Source organism: Anabrus simplex, chromosome 7, assembly GCF_040414725.1.
Source record: "Anabrus simplex isolate iqAnaSimp1 chromosome 7, ASM4041472v1, whole genome shotgun sequence".
NCBI classification, from domain to species: Eukaryota; Metazoa; Arthropoda; class Insecta; order Orthoptera; family Tettigoniidae; genus Anabrus; species Anabrus simplex.
In genome coordinates this window covers 243,998,605-244,012,358 of record NC_090271.1, presented here as the reverse complement: position 1 = coordinate 244,012,358, position 13,754 = coordinate 243,998,605, and the positions used below count along the sequence as shown (strand labels likewise).

Genomic DNA, 13,754 nt, shown 5'->3' with positions numbered 1-13,754 from the left:
TGATCAAGATGGTCAAATGTCGGTACATTATGATGAATTATAAACCATTAAGGTCAATGAACAACTTTACTTTCTCCACGTCTCCGTAGAATGTTGTATTACGAAGTTAGTCAATAATGTCGTTCAGCCTCAATACAATGTGTATGTCAGTGAGTAAAGTCTGCTTGTCTGTCAGTCATTATAGTCTGAAATCTGAATTGTCTTTGACTACTGGGATATGTCATGTTTGTTCAAATGCACACCGGCGTACCACCATACAGAATGCCATTGCATTATAGTTATGAAAGAATACGTCTGATTTGAATTTTATGTACAAACTGAGTTAGTAATTAATATTTGTGTTAATAAAGAGCACAGAGTTAGAAGTGACATGCAGTTAGTAGGTGTTTGTAGTTTGTACTTTGTCTTGATTAACCTGAGACTAATAAAGTGCGGCGCAGTATTTTCATGCCCGCGCTACAGAAAACAATGAAAATGGAGAGAACAGCGTATTTCGTAGTGAAAGACTTAGTAAGAGTTCATTCAGTGTATCGTGACTCGTATTATAAATCACAGACAAAGTCCCATACGGAACACTTGTTCTTTGAGGTCAGCGTACTTGGTCATTTTGGATCGTCTTGGTAATAAGTGGCTGGATATTCTGGTAGTAGTACCTGGAACAAAAGAGATATTGGTTAAGTTTGAAGAAACCGATCGTCATACTGATAACTTACAAGGAATAGTTGCTTCCTGTTCAGCTGAGTTCCACAAAACACCATTTTGAAATTCTGCATCACACTGAAAAACTTGTTCTCATATTGCAACATTGATAAAAATGAGGTCACAAATTGCATGCGTCACCTTTATCCAAAATGAAATTGTAAAAGTGATTTTCTGCTGATTGAGGTAATACGTAAACTGTTGCTGCAATAGTTTCATAATGAACACACAATGCGATAAGAAATCAAATGTTTCATTTTTCTAATTAAATTGTCAAATGTAGTATGTGTTAATTGTGGTTAAATGCACCATATTTCCAAAAAACTGGTTTGAAAAATGGATTTAGTGCTTATTGAAGAACATTTTTTTCTGGAAAACCATTTATTTTGAGTTTTGACTGCGTTAATAAACTGTTAGGTTCTTCAGTGTGCCGAAACTAATTTTTGAGTTAATCATCATCATAATCATCTCTTTACCCTCCAGGTTCGGTTTTTTCCTCGGACGTAGCGAGGGATCCCACCTCTACCGCCTCAAGGGCAGTGTCCTGGAGCTTCAGACTCTTGGTCGGGGGATACAACTTGGGAGTATGACCAGTACCTCGCCCAGGCGGCCTCACCTGCTATGCTGAACAGGGGCCTTGTGGAGGGATGGGAAGATTGGAAGGGATAGGCAAGGAAGAGGGAAGGAAGCGGCCGTGGCCTTAAGTTAGGTACCATCCCGGCATTCGCCTGGAGGAGAAGTGGGAAACCACGGAAAACCACTTCCAGGATGGCTGAGGTGGGAATCGAACCCACCTCTACTCAGTTGACCTCCCGAGGCTGAGTGGACCCCGTTCTAGCAGTCGTACCACTTTTCAAATTTCGTGGCAGAGCCGGGAATCGAACCCGGGCCTCCGGGGGTGGCAGCTAATCGGCTAACCACTACACCACAGAGGCGGACTTTGAGTTAATAAAATTTATAAAACATCTGAAAAAGAAAACATATGGTACCAGATATAGGCCTACCTCTCAGAAAGACACATCTCAGATTGAAGGACCGAGCTCGATAGCTGCAGTCGTTTAAGTGCGGCCAGTATCCAGTATTCGGGAGATAGTAGGTTCGAACCCCACTATCGGCAGCCCTGAAGATGGTTTTCCGTGGTTTCCCATTTTCACACCAGGCGAATGCTGGGGCTGTACCTTAATTAAGGCCACGGCCGCTTCCTTCCCACTCCTAGCCATTTCCTGTCCCATCGTCGCCATAAGACCCATGTGTGTCGGTGCGACGTAAAGCAACTAGCAGATTGAAGGAAGAAAAATGGAAGAAGGAAAGTCCTACCAGATGTTGCTTATGATACTTTATCGAATGTATCTCAATGAATATAAGGAAAGCTTGAAGATGTTTAAGTCTGTCAATAACTGAATTACTGAGTTACATGTAAGAAGATCCTCCGATTTTTGAATCACTTATTTGCACATTTACAATAGTATTTACATTGTGTTACTTTTCAGGGATTATGAGTGAATTATGTTATAAATAATTGAGTTCAAACCCTTCAAATATCTCGGAGAAGTCATCATACCATCTCGACTGGACAGCCAAAGCAATTTAGGAAGAGCCACCCAACTCCTGAAAGCGTATAGAATAATATGGAATCACTATAATAATAGAGTAATATAGCGTACTGCGAAATTTCGTCATTGCAGCACAGTTGTTTCTCCGGAAGCATTATATGCCACAGGAACTTAATCTCCCCGAGGTCACTCTAATATTGATAAAACTGTAAAGGAAGAGGAAAAATCCTTATGAAAGTATATGGCCCCGCTCAAGTAAATGGCATATGGATTGAAAGAAAAAATACAGACCTAGTGGCTTTACGTCGCACTGACACAGATAGGTCTTATGGCGACGATGGGAGGGAAAAGGACTAGGAGTTGGAAGGAAGCAGCCGTGGCCTTAATTAAGGTACAGCCCCAGCATTTGCCTGGTGTGAAAATGAGAAACCATGGGAAACCATTTTCAGGCTGCCGAGAGTGGGATTCGATCCCATTATCTCTCGGATGTAAGCTCACAGCCGCGTGCTCCTAACCGCACGGCTAACTCGCCCGGTTCGCAGAAATGTTTACCGATGCCGCACGTAGGAGACGCTTGAAATTCTATGTTCACATCTGTAGAATGGGCAATTGTAGATTGGCAAAAGAGCTATTAGCTATAATCAATTCAAACAAGGTCAAGATCAACTGCCTGGAAGAAATTAATCAGGATTTACTACAAAGAAACGCTACATACGATACCATAAAAAATCGTATAGTCTTTGGAATTCTGACTGCAAATTACAGATTTGTAAAAAGAAAGCTATAAAAATCACTGGAACCCAGTAAACAGAAGAACAAATAAAAACCACCGCAGCGAATTTATGAAGAGATTTTGGGAAGAGAAGGAGAAGAAGCCGTCAGACTAAGCTATTAAGTTCAAACACGCTCTTTAAATTGGGCGTTACGAACAAAGAAGAAGAATTGAGGTCAGAGAAGGAACTGTATGCGAGAGTCAAAAACATCACCACCGTTAAGAAGAAACGAAGGTTTACCTTTTATGGTCACCTGAAGAAAATAATTCCGGAAAGGCTGGCGCACAAATTGCTCAATTTTAAGGAAAGATGGAAATCTCATCCCCGCTGACTGAATGAGGTGCACAAAAATGTGCGGATGAATGATATAAACCAGAGGACATAAAGGACAGGACGATCTTTAGCAAGAATATTACGGGGTTGAGGGATGATCCAGAGAAATGACCTGCTAAACCGTGGATCATCTCGGCGGAAGAACGGCTGAAAAAGAGCATGAGGTTGAAAAGCCTCTTTGGTTACAATGTAAACAAAAAGACGTAAGCCTAAGAAAGAGAGATTGGTAGCTTGTGTAACCGCAGTCCACAGTTGACTGTATCGATGTACATAAATAAATAAATAAATAAATAAATAAATAAATAAATAAATAAATAAATAAATAAATAAATAAATAAATAAATAAAAATTAATACAGTAAATATAACGACCGTGTGCATGTACATTGACTATTTTGGTGAAACTTCCGTTCAATTATCCTTTTCAGGTTGACCATCTGCATATATTTTGGCTTTGGTGTCTCTTTGTCTGTTTGTTTGCCTTCTTATAACTTGAAGACTACTGGAAATATTTCTACCAAACTTCATATTTAGAATCCACCTGTCCTTTGGGCAAGTTTTATGGCCGATATTGTTTCTAAATCCCCGAAATGATTGGGGGTTTATACGAAACCGAAATTATGATTTTGCACTCTCACAAAATATACACAATCAAACTTAAAGGAAATCTACTTTCTGTCATTTCAAGGTGGGTTACAGGGTTTAAGAGTTTTAGATGAACAACAATATGTAACCCAGAAGTGTGGAGAATTTCGCAGAACTTCAGACCAGGAACTGTGCCGTCCAATAAACTCTGTACTCATCCTCATTCAGTCTCCACTTTGTTCAGTTTTATCGTACTTCACGTCAGACTACTGCCACTTGCTTTTGTAGAAGAATATCAATTTAACATGCCGGATTAAACGTTTGAATACAGGGTTGTAACTTCGCATAGATTCATGAATGAATCGTGAAGTCTATTGCAAATTCCCGTGCGAAGATTGGGTACATATGCTAGTAAATAAATAAATAAATAAATAAATAAATAAATAAATAAATAAATAAATAAATAAATAAATAAATAAATAAATAAATAACTACATTGAAAAATCATCCGAATTTTAAAATGGCGCATCATTGATGGTATGTTCTCAAGTCATTTTTTCACCGTATTAAGAAGGTCAACGAATGTTATGATTGAGATTATTTCTTCACTTACTCATTATATCACTGACACGTTTACAACGCGAACAGAATCTTACAGGCTACATCCAAGTGCCTTACCTAGATCTGGACGTTAGTGACGTAGCCATTGCCCCAGACAGGCCATCAGCCACTCTGAGCCGCAGTTTACTAGCGGCAGGGTGGTGAGGGGTTCCTTTCTGCTCCGCGTGAACTGTCCATCCGACTGGTGACCACGCTCAATATTGTTTAACTTCGGAGTTCTCATGAGATCAAGTGTTTCAACATGGTTTTAGTATCATCCTTGAACGACGCATGCAATCTAGTGAGCTGAAGGAAACTGAGGATGTTCTTATTGAACGAAACATGTCGTTTCATGTTTCAGGTAAGTAATACTGTTCCACCAATTTGTATCCTGTGTCCAACAAACTGAAAATTTTATAATTTATATTAAGAAAAAAGTAAAAAGCCTCCGTGGCTCACGCGGCAGCACGCCGGCCACTCACCACTGAGTTCCGTGGTTCAAATCCCGGTCACTCCATGTGAATTTTGTGCTGAAAAAACCGGAGGCAGGACAGGTTTTTCTTCGGGTATTCCAGCTATCCGCGTTATCTTTCATTCCAGCAACACTCTTCAATATCATTTCATCTGTCATTCATTAAACAGAGGAGTGCGACAGGCTTCTGCAGCCAGCACAATTCTTATACTCGCCGCTAGGTGGGGTTTCATTCATTGAATTACTGACCCGGCGGAATAAATGGAAACAGGCTGTGAATTATGTTTTTCACTAACTAAATTGACGTTGAAAATCATAGGTTCCATCTTAACAAAAAACTCTAAAAAATAAATATTTAATATCGCATTGTAATCAGCGAGTACCAGAGTATAATGGATTATGGATGAAACCAAACTCTTTTCTAAAACATGATTTCCAGCAATGAGAGCGAAGTAGGTTCCCATAGTTTTCTACTACACATGTACTTTGAGGACTCCTCATGCGCTGGTCTAGTTTACTACCTTGTTATTAAACTGAGCCGCTTTGTTTTCATATATACTTGGGGACCAGGAGAACAGGTTGGTCGTCAAGTATGTCGCCACTGACGTCACTGAGATACAGTTACTGTAATAGCGGGCCATCCACAATACAATGCACGATGAGAGTAACAGATATAACATACTTGAAAAATGTCGAAAACAATGGCTTAGGAACCCCCATTACAAAAAGTTCTTCAAAACCACGTTTAACTACGACCTGTATTATGGTAATGTGATAAAATTATGTCAATGTTAAAAATGACACACTTTTACAGGAGATACGAACTTTTCATGATTATTATTATTATTATTATTATTATTATTATTATTATTATTATTATTATTATTATTATTATTATTTCCGCCTCCGTAGCGTAACGGTTAGTGTTATTAGCTGCCGTCCTTGGGGGCCCGGGTTCGATTCCCGGTACTGCCAGAAATTTAAGAATGGCAGGAGGGCTGGTATGTGAGTTCAAATGGTACATGCAGCTCACCTCCAATGGGGGTGTGCCTGAAAAGAGCTGCACCATCTCGGGATGAGGACACGAGTTTAATTACTATTATTATTATTATTATTATTATTGTTGTTGCTGTTATTATAAGCCAATTAGGACTACGCAAAGTACTCAGAGGCATGCATTTGGCTTCATTTGTGCCCATATTTCTTTCATTCTTTTACTGTGGGCGTCTTTTCTCGTCTTCAGGCCAGGTTGTTCCAGTCTTCTTCTTTGGTTTTTCCGACTGGTCAACTTGCCAGATGTGAATTTTGGATCTGAGGATTACCCTATTTTGGACATCTGCTGGTGTAATTCCTGCCTATTTCAAATCGGTTTTGATTTCGCTAATCCATTTCATTGTGTCTGTCGGTCGGCGTGTTGGGCCTAGAATTTTTGTTATGATTTTGTGTACCTTTTTCTCAATTTTTTCAGTATCTGCTTTCCTGTTCAAAATTAGTGTCCCTGATCCACAAAGACATTCTGGTTTAATGAGTGTATTGTAATGTCTTAGTTTTGTGTGCTTGGAGATATATTTTTATTATAGATATTTTGGGTTAGTCGATATGCAGCTTTCCATATTTTGGGATGAATTTCATTGGTTTTAGTTTCGGGTCCATTTTCCTGAATTGTTTCACCAAGATACTTAAATTTTGATACTCGTTTAATTTTGCCATATTTAGTCTCCATGAATGTTGGTGCTTGGTTGTTGCAGGTCATGTATTCTGTCATTTCAAATTATTATTATTATTATTATTATTATTATTATTATTATTATTATTATTATTATTATTGTTGTTGTTGTTGTTGTTGTTGTTGTTGTCCGACTCGTTGGCTGAATGGTCAGCGTACTGGCCTTCGGTTCAGAGGGTCTCGGGTTCGATTCTCGGCCGGGTCGGGGATTTTGACCTTCATTAGTTGATTCCAGTGGCCTGGGGGCTGGGTGTTTGTGCTGTCCCCAACATCCCTGCAACTCACACACCACACATAACACTATCCTCCACCACAATAACACGCAGTTACCTACACATGGCAGATGCCGCCCACCCTCATCGGAGGGTCTACCTTACAAGGGCTGCACTCGGCTAGAAATAGCCACACGAAATTATTATTATTATTATTATTATTATTATTATTATTATTATTATTATTATTATTATTATTATTATTATTATGTATAGGCTGACTAAGGACCACGATATTTAACTATTGATCCTAGGGTGAATTTTGATGTTTGCCAAATAATTGTGCATCTTCTGGCTGTTTTGTTCCTTTCTCTATTTTATCCAGAGGGTACCTGTCTTCCTTCTTGGTGGATTGTCCTGGCCCCGCATTTTTTTAAGCATCCTGCTGAGATATGTCAGGTCTTTTAAGTCTCATTCTGTTCCTCCTAAATACTGAAGATCTTTTTTTACTTCTATCAACCATGGTGACTTATTCTTCTTCTTTAGCCAGTAAACGAGAAGCTGGTTGGTCGATCTGGCATGATGCATCCTGTAGACATGTCCGCTTGGTTCTCGGAAGAGCATATAAACCCATTACTTAGCGTTCTTCTTCCCCTTCTTAATGTCTTCCCCAAATTTCCTCACCCTCTTCCTAGTAGTCTGTCGTCTGTCTTGTGTCCGTGCGTTTTTGAGTTCCTTGAGTTCCTTCGGCTCCTTGGGTTTGAACGTGTATGAGTTGATTTTCTGTCTATGTGTAGTCCGTGTCTGCTAGCTAGTGTACTTTGATTATTCGGGTGCCAATGATGATGGGGAAGAATGTTTTGGTCAATCGCATCCGAATAACCATCTTCGAACTTCGGTACGAATATATTCCTCAATATCCGCCGCTTTAATTTCTCGGTGTCCTTAATGTGGAAGGTTAATGATGATGTCTCAGTCACGTACAGTGGTTCCGAGAGAACGACTATGTGATAGTAACGAAGTTTGACTTCGGTGGAAATTGACGTTTTTTTCCTTTTGGTATCAAGTGAAGTGTAATCTTCAAAAATCAAAACTAAAATATTGTTTACTGTATCTCAGAGCATTTATGAGCGTGGACATTCCCTAAGTAACGCGTGTAGAAAATTTTCGTAGGCCTATACACTTCAAAAATCATCGTACGCCTATTTTGACCCTGAATTGATAGAAAGCAAAGCCATCTCCAAACGGACAATGAATACCCTTGAAGCAGTGGAAGGTTAAGGCTTTCAATAACCGTAACCCCGGCACTAAGCGGTAAAGTGCGCTTAGCTATCTGCCCTGCCGCCTTTGCACCAAGAAATTAACCTGGAACTCTTTTTTTTTTTTTTTTTTTTTTTTTGGTGTAGGCTAAGTGAATCTCAGCGACATATGCCTGTTCACAAATGGGAATCATGGTTTGCTTTTAATTTTTGCCTTCCTTACAAGGAATAGAACCCACGCCCTTTCAGATGAACGAGCACAAATTTCCACCATCAGCCCATTGAATTAATAAACTACTTCTGGATGGAAAAAATTAATATTTGAAAGAAATAATAAGTTGCTCATTTTAGGTCGCCTAATGATATTTTTGACGTTCCATCTTTTCTACAAATCGAAATTAAGTTTTGTGACAATTTATTCCGTCGGAGAAACAACAAAGGTATTATTAAATATCTTTTACATATGGACATCGTACAACATGGACTTTCGCCAATCTTTAAAACAATTCCACTGCGTGTGCCCAGCGTGCACCTGTGACCTAAGTATCTGCAGTAGTCACAGACGCTCTACCACTGGTCCATGGAGACAAATACATTAGCCATTGTTAGCACAGAGAAAAGGACAGGCTAACGGTGGCGCTGCTCTTGACAGAACCTGGCGAAATCTTTAATGCATTTCTTATAGAAGAAAGGTAAATATTTCTCAAAAAATCTTTAAATTAAACTATTACCGAGCGAGTTGGCTGTCCGGTTAGGGTCGTGCAGCTGTGAGCTTGCATTTGTATTCGAACCCCACCGTGACCAGGCTTGAAGGTGGTTTTCGGTGGTTCCCCACTTTTACAACAGGAAAATGCTGGGTCTGTTTCTTAATTAAGGCCACGATCGCTTCCTTCCCACTTTTAGCCCTTTCCAATTCCATCGTCACCCTAAGACGTACATTTGCCGGTACGTAAAGCAACTTGTAAACACAATTATTCACATGTAAGTGATATTAGTTGTCAGAACGGCCTATCTGATGACTATGGAGACAAAAGGAAGCACAAAACTTCAAAATATGATATTTAATAAAGCGTTCATTCGTAATTAAATATTAACAAAATCTAGTTATTACAATATCTAAATGTTGCCATTTTATGTTGGTTTCACACTTCTAAGCATAGGATTGTAGCAGCATTTAGTAAATTCACAGAGACTTGCAGACTAATCGCTGAAAGGATATAACGAAGATGTATGTTCGATATTTCCTGCTACACATTTTTTGTCCTCTATTTCGTTTAATCATTTCAGTAACATTGAATATGCACACTCAGACCTTTACTAAAAAAAAAGACATTGGCACATTCTTTGCAGATGTAGTTATATTAATAAATAGTTATATCTTGTATTTATCTTCAGTTAACTTCGCATAAAATAATTACAAATTTGCCATTAAAAATAAGTGAATTACACTAATGTATTTGTTGATTCTTTTGGATTTTAAAAATCTGGCACTCATATTATATTGTCAGTTCACTACATCATCTAATGCTGCACTGTTGCAGTTACAATAAAAAGTTAGGTACGCTATTGCATAACTAGACATATTGAGAGTGAGTTAGCTTCGTAATTCGGGTCGTATAGCTGTGACCTCTCACATTCCAGAAATGGTTAGTTCAATCAATCAATCAATCATCAATCAATCAATCAATCAATCAATCAATCACCACTGATCTGCATTAGGGCTCTCACCTAGGTGGCTGATTCCCTAATAGTTGTTTACGAAGTTCTTCTTTAAATGTTTTCATAGAAATGGGAAATTTAACGAAGATCTCCCTTGGTAATTTTTCAATTCCATAATTTCTCTCCCTGTAAACGAATATTTGTCCCAATTTTATTTTATAATTCTAACTTTTGAGTTCGTGTCCAACCGTTGACAGCCCTGAAGATGGTTTTTACGTGGCTTCTTGTTTTTACACCAGGCAAATATTGAAGCTGTACGTTAATTACGGCCAGGACCGCTAACTTCTTAATCCTAGGTTTTCAACATTTTTATGTCGATGAAAACCTTCGTATGTTGGAATGAGAGTGACCTAATTTTACAATTATCATGAATAAATTATAAATAATAAAACATTCAAGCTCTTAAGTCTTTGGGCTTTTATCAATCTTGAAATTACCAGCGTTTCGTCCCAGTGCAGCAGCGGGCTCACCAAGACGCCGGCGCTAGTACGCCGCTGAGACACCACTGCAAGCCTCTATGTAGGACAATGCATGAATAATAACATGCATGCCTACGGATTCTTTATCACTTGGAAACGAGGAAAAATTCGTACTTCATTATTACAACCCCCAGCGTCCGGCTCCGTGGCTAAATGGTTAGCGTGCTGGCCTTTGGCCACAGGGGTCCCGGGTTCGATTCCCGAAAGGGTCGGGAATTTTAACCTTGATTGGTTAATTTCTCTGGCACGGGGGCTGGGTGTATGTGTCGTCTTCATCATCATTTCATCCTCCTCATGACGCGCAGGTCGCCTACGGGAGTCAAATCGAAAGACCTGCATATGGCGAGCCGAACTTGTCCTCGGACACTCCCGGCACTAAAAGCCATACGCCATTTCATTTACAGCCCCCAGCAGAGTCTGCCTAAATGAGTCTGTAAAGGCGCGCTCCGTCCACCCGGAGGGATATTGGTTCAATTCCCTGTCAGGAAGTCGAAAAATTTAAGAAATGAGTTTTCCACTTCCGGAAGTGCACATGACCCTGAGGTTCACTCAACCTACACCAAAAATGAGTACCAGGTTAATTCCTGGGGACAAAGGTGGCCGGGCGTAGAGCTAACTACAAGTGCCGAGGTTACGGTCAGTGGAAGTGTTTACCTTCCACTCCTCCAAAAGTCTTCATGCCCTGTGCGGAGACTATACTACGGAGCTAGAGTGTATTAATTTACAAACCGGAACAAAGACTGAACGCAACAGTTGCAACTTCTGCATTGACGTCACAGTCCCTGAAGGCTGATAGTCTGATTGTCATGTGTCATTAGTTTCCAAATGATACACTTACAGTAATAACCTGTCCACCTCAGCTTCAGACATCATTACAAAAGAACTCTGGTGATTATATAGTTCGCCATTCAGTGACCTCTGTGGGTAGCTTGTTAATTCAGACCACATTCTTCATTTATTACAAGATCATTGTCACGCTAATCTAGTCAATTATGCTGTCAGACTCCCATTGCATCACGAAGGTTATTATTATTAATTTACGGTCACTTTTATAGTTAAAAGGAAGCAAAAGAGCCCGCTGGAGAAGTAGAAGGTGAAGGCCTCCATTCTGAGTACTGTAGAGGGGTCAGCGGTCTTAGCTTCTAGGAAATAACCTAGCTCTGTTGTTAGGCTGGTACAGACCCCCCCCCAACTGGTGTGGGGGCGTTTACCGTGTACGGGAAACTGCGTTTTAGTGTGGTGGATAATACACGAGTAGTGTATGAGTTGCAGGAGTGTTGAGGACAGCATACATACCCAGTCCCCGAGCCAAAAGAATGAATTATTTGCAATGAAAATCCCTTGACCAGACCAGGAATCAAAGCTGGGACCTCGAGGACCGAAGGCCAAAACGCTGACCACTCAGCCAAGGGGCTGGAAAAAATGATTCTCATTTCTGTTGCAGGCTTTTATATAAACTGCTGAAGTTCCTGACTGGTAAAGGAGTCCGTCCACATCGTTTACAGAAGAAAGACTCTACCCCGTCCTTCCTCCCTCCCGCCACTTTCTATCCAGTACATGCATAATCATGTCATTTACTTCCTTAAATTTCTCAAAATAATGGTCATAAGATATTTTCCATTGACGTCGTAGATAAATTACTATAAAATCTCGATAGACATATGCTCACTTATCGTTAGCTCATTAGTGGTCTAAGATGTAACTAGCGAATTTTAAAACGGTATTATATGGATATTGAAACACAGTCTAATGAAAAATCAATGTATTGCTATCTTTGTACACTGGAGAAGTAAAGATACAAAGCAACCGATTTAGGAGATAACTAAAAAACCAGGAAAATTTCCATTTGGAAATTTGAAAATGACAGAAATACAATTCGTATCGTGTGACTAATCATAATGTAAATATCAACTTAAAAAACTCATGGCACAACATCCCGAAGGGCCATGGCCTACCAAGCGACCGCTGCTCAGCGCGAAGTTCTGCAGATTATTAGGTGTCATCTGGTCATCACGACGAAACCTCTTGGAGGTTTTTCTCTGCTTTCTAGACCGTAAACATAGATAGATTTATAAATAATAACCAATCATCATTACAGTTACATTTATAAGACCATTAACTTCAACGTAGATAAATTGTCGGACAATCTATTACTGCTAGTGTTTTTTAATAGATGAAACCGCTTCTAGTACAATTTACTTTTACATTTACGAACATGTGCATGCGTCATTTATCTCCACTTGACGCCATGTTTCTTGTGAAAGCTCCGGCGCCTTTTTCCAGTTTCTAGAGAAAATGTAATATTTTGTGTTGGCAGTGTTGTTATTAGAGATATGAAAATCAGGAATTTTCCACTGATAAATGAACATTCGTCGCAAGGAATGTATTTTGTCTGAAAACAACTTAATTTGTCACGCGCATTACCTTTATGTGGTTGACAAAGTAACTTGTCCCGTCGCATACGCGGAAGACGAAATAGCTAGCGGCTTACACTGCATGAGGATTCACATCTTGTTTTGTCACACTATGTTACAATGACACTAGTGAAGACGCTATTCATTTTTTCTCGACATCGCGCCGACACATATAGGTCTTGTAGTGAAGATAGGGCAGGAAATTAATTATTAAGGCAGAGCCCCAGAATTTTCCTGGTGTGTAAATAGGACACCACGGGAAACCATCTTCAGGGCTGCTGACAGTTGGGTTCGAACCCACTATCTCCTGAATTCAAGCTGACAACTACGTAACACAAATCACGCAGCCGCTTGTCTGACGCTAAGAAACAATCACTAAAATGACGCTATTGTCTTGCAATACCCCTACAGCCTACGTTATCATTACATTACTTGAATTACCCTTACCAAAATTGCGAGTTGGTGCGGGGGTTAAAGGTTTCATTCAATACCCAGATAGGATATCGCGGGCCTCCTACACGGCAACGCCGTCTCTCAGGCTAGAGAGATTTGTGACAGTGATATTCGGAGAAGGTAAGGTGGATGCGGCCGTGCGCCTTAGTGCAGGAAAATGGGAAAGCACGGACATTCGACGGTAGGAACCAGCCCCTCAGCCTCCCGAATATAGAGCTGCAAGGCTAGTACCCCTTGTGGGTGACGGCGGTAGAATAACACCCACGGTATTCCCTGCCTGTCATACAAGGCGACAACAAGGGGCCCCAGAGGCCTTTAAATTGGGAGTGTGGATTGGCGACGACGAGACACTTAGCTGAGTACTAGCATTGCTTCCACTTACATGTGTCAGACTCCTCACTTTAATCCATCCTATCCAACCGCAGTTGATCAACTCTTGTTCTTTACCGTCCCCAGTGGTATTACGTGTGGAGGCGTA

General features: G+C 40.1%; 1 protein-coding gene across 1 annotated transcript in view; it reads right to left on the bottom strand.

The window, feature by feature from the left end:
- Positions 1–500: 500 nt before the first annotated feature.
- LOC136877085 (uncharacterized) overlaps positions 501–13,754 on the bottom strand; it is a 48,088-nt gene continuing 34,834 nt past the window's right edge. The window contains exon 3 of the mRNA XM_067150903.2: positions 501–653. The gene's annotated coding sequence lies outside the window, so the exon portion shown is untranslated. The remainder of the gene's footprint in view (positions 654–13,754) is intronic.